The 4,109-nt window shown below is 33.8% G+C and overlaps 1 non-coding gene across 1 annotated transcript; it reads left to right on the top strand.

Annotated features, from left to right (window-relative positions):
• The first annotated feature begins 761 nt into the window (after positions 1 to 761).
• LOC120187929 lies at positions 762 to 868 on the top strand. The gene has a single exon (XR_005522361.1). It is a non-coding gene; the product is annotated as a small nucleolar RNA R71 (small nucleolar RNA).
• Positions 869 to 4,109: the final 3,241 nt, after the last annotated feature.

Below are 4,109 nucleotides of genomic sequence, written 5' to 3'. Positions count from 1 at the left end.
AGCCATACAATGTTACTTCAGATTCTCTATATCGCTAGGTAGCGTCCCTTGTAACCGATTATTTAGATCATTATCCATTTGGTCTATTTGATTCTATAGAGCTTATAATGATGCTGAATGGCTCGCCATATACTCTTTAATTAAAGCTTCAAGAAAGGATAAAGTTGAAGATTGTGTAGAAGATTAACTTGGATATGATTTCTTTGTTGTGGCTGAACAACTTCTTGTTGTGCTTGTGGCTGCGGCAATGGTTCATTCCTATTATAATGTTGTCATTGATAATGTTATTACTACGGATTAGAAATGTTCTGACTTCTCCAAGAAAGATTAGGGTAATTCCTAAAATTAGAATTATATGTCTTGCCGAAAGCATTGTCATTCTTTGATAATTTCGTACATAATAGATAGACTCTGGATTTTGTGGACATTTATGAAAGTTGTGATTATCTCCATAATAAACGTAAATAATGAGTTCTGCAGCCTTAACTTCATACATTCCTCATGGTTTTTGTAATTTCTTTACTATATCCATCAATGTTGAAATTTGTGATGACATAGAGTTGAAAGCTTTAGAATCTACTGCTACAGTATTCCTTCGGCCAAACATGCTTCTTGTATTCATATATTGGCAATCATTAGTTAAGATCATTTCTAGTATTTTGTATGCTTCATTATATGTCTTATCTAATAGAGCTCCATTCATTGAAGTATCAACTACCATACGTGTGAAGTAAAACAACTCCATTTGAGTCCAATGTGGGAAACCATACATAGGAAATTTCCGTAGCAACTCCTTAAATCGTTCCCAAGCCTCATATAAGCTTTCATCATCCATTTTCTTGTAAGTTGCAAGCTTATTTCTAATCTTGGCATTCATAGTTGACGAATTAAATCTCAGTAAAACTTTTTGTGCTAGTTCATTCTAGGCTATAGCACCTGGTGGTAGTGAACTCAACCAAGTCGTGCTATATCACATAGTGAATAATGAAATAACTTCATCTTCAGTGCCTCCTCTAGAACACCTTGTTGAATAAACGAATTACAAACCTCCATAAAAGCTCTCATATGAATTCTAGGAACTTCAACAATAGACCCTCCATATTGTGCCATAGATTGTAACATTTGGAACATGATCTACTTTAATTCAAATTTCATAGAATTAATCACTAGCATCATGATGTCTAGATGCATATCATCCAATGTCGAGACTACATGTTTGCAAATATGTCAATCTCTATAATCCATGTTATCAAATTGTTGTCCTACTTCAATGCCAGTAGGTAACTCTTCATCCTCTCCTGTTGGAGTGGCGGCAAAGCAACATTCCCTGGTCTAGCCATAATTGGTCTATTTCTTGCAGCTTCGTGGCGACATTATTTAAAAGTCCATTCAATTTCTAGATCAAACGACTTTAAATTGTCGTCACTTTTGGGCATAAACTAGTAAAATTAAAAATTAATAAGAACCTACAAATGAAAATAACAATAAGAAAAATACAAAAAACTCTAAATCAAACCGATACTATAGTTTAAAGGTTAATCAAATCCACAAGGATAAAAATGATCTTTATTAGAGTTTAAAGGTTAATCAATATGAAAAGGTTTGTTAAATAGGATAATAAAATCAATATAATAAACACCATGTCATGCTACAACAAACAAAGAACACGATGTTAGCTATCAAATCACAGAAAAATGATATATTGAACTTATTCTATTAAGTAAATAGTGAACACTAATCTTATGTGATTAGCAATGATTAAGACTCTTCTATATAATTACTTTCATTCATCAAAGATATCAAAGTATTAACAAATCTAATCGATTGGTTGCATGTTTTTCATCATACTCACTACTCTTCAGCAATACCAATGCTATTAAAAATGCACCACAAAGAAATCAAATCTATTTCCAGACAATAATCATAAAATCATATGTTTAAATAAAATTATTTCTATTTATGAAACAACGAGTACATAAAAATTAGTATCAAAATAAACATAAAAATAGTCAATCCAAAATATCATCCACAACGTTTAGAGAACATTAAAATTACTCCCTCTCTTAATAGAAGGCTTCGAATGGTGATCTAATGAATATTGATGCTACTCAGATGACTCTCTTCTTCTGACACAATCCATGGCAGGGACTTAAGCTTCCATGGCGTGCAAAGAACCAACGTAGAAAATGAGTACTTCCTAATAATTTCATAATCGTCTCCTTCCTAGCTTGCAAAGTACTCTTATTTATATATTTGAGGAGATTTTTATCCCCCAATGAAATGTATCCACGTTTTAGGTGGTATCTAACTCATTTACAGCTGTCCAAGACAATTGTCTAATCCAAAACATTCTCCTAACTATCTGGAGTTGCATCGACTGTTGCAATATCCGTTCAACATTTTTTGCAATGTTATAACATCAGTATACAATTTTGTAGCAAAAATCAAATTTATCCCTAGGTAACCCACAAATCCTCAATATGGACAATATGTTAAATTCAAAAAATATGCACATAAAATGCTCCTAAAAATTCTCAAGTTCAAACTAAACCTAGGTGAAAAAGGTTACTAACGATAACTCTTTTGGAGATTTATCACATTACTTGAACATACCATTTTACCACAACCAAACTTTATTCATTTGTCTATACCATCATATATATATATACTTAGTGACACCCTTTTGTTATAACTTACTTTTAATTCCATTCAATCCTCATGGAGGCGATACTCAATCACTACTATATTACTTGATCAATTGTGTATACTTGCACATATTTTTCTTTCAATTTAGCACTCACACAACACACATTGAGTTTTTGGAGCCGTTGTCAAGGATTGGCAATTGTTGTTTTTAAATGTTTCCTTATAGTATTATTTTATTTCTTTATTTTTATATAGTTTTACATGTTATTTTCTTTTGTTTGTCTTTTTAGATTTTTCTAGTGCATGACCCATAAGAGACCCGTAGGACCAATATTACCTATTGAACTTAAGATCGAACAATTTTTTAGAAAAATGAGACGTTCTCAACGGATCAGAGAAACATGTATGCACTATAAAACCAAGGAGATGAAAAAGTGGAGGATCCTAAACATCCAAATTTCGCAGCAATTCCCAATGCGAGAATCGTTGCACACCCACATGCTATTCGAGATCATTTAGCTCCTATCTTGGATGATCTCAACCCTAGAATAATGGCACCCGAGATTCAGCATCCTACTTTGAAATCAAATCGTTGATGTTCAACATGTTGAACTCGATCTAGAATTTGGTGGTGCATCTCAAGAAGATGCAAAACAATACATTCATGTTTTCATAGAAGTCTACGACTCCTTTAGACAGCAAGGGGTGCATGAAGATGTTCTGAAGCTAAAGTTATTCCCCTATTCATGGCATGACTGAGCAAGGGCTTAGCTAAGTGGAGTTCCATCAGGCTCAATGGAATCTTGGTCTTACCTGTTTTCTGTTGTGGTATAATCTACCCAACATGAACACTAAACTCATAAATGACATAGCATCTTTTCGTCAAGCTAATGACAGTTAATGTATGAGTGTTAGGACCGATATAAAATATTGTTGCGTAAATGCACCAACCATGGATTCCACTAATAGGAGTAAGTTGTGATGTTTTAAAATGGTGTTAATGTTCCCACTCAGATGATGTTAGATGCCTCAGCAAATGGAACTTTGTTAGATAAGGAACTTGAAGAAGCCTTTGATATCCTCAACCGGATAGCAAACAATGACTACCAATTTTCATCTTCAAGGCTAGGAACATGGTGGAAGGCTCAAGGAACCTTTGAGTTGGATGCTAAGGACTCCGTGTCAGTTCTGGATATGTTTTATCCTAAAACAATCATCATATGAGTGAATACCCTGACATCTAGAAATCAACCAACTATGTGGGGTATTATAATAGGAACAACAACAACCCTTATTCTAACACATATAACTCTGGTTGGCGATAACATCCAATTTTCTCGTGGGGGAATCAAGGGAATAATAATGCAAGCAGTTCCACGCGACAGCAGAACGTGACTAAACCCCCAGGTTTTCAACCGAATATGCCATGGAAAAATATTAACAAGGGTTCAACATTTTCATCA

This window comes from Hibiscus syriacus, unplaced genomic scaffold (genome assembly GCF_006381635.1).
Source record: "Hibiscus syriacus cultivar Baekdansim isolate YM2019G1 unplaced genomic scaffold, ASM638163v2 tig00113726_pilon, whole genome shotgun sequence".
Taxonomy (NCBI): Eukaryota; Viridiplantae; Streptophyta; class Magnoliopsida; order Malvales; family Malvaceae; genus Hibiscus; species Hibiscus syriacus.
The sequence above is the reverse complement of the archived record's forward strand: the minus strand, read 5'-3'. Positions and strand labels throughout refer to the sequence as shown.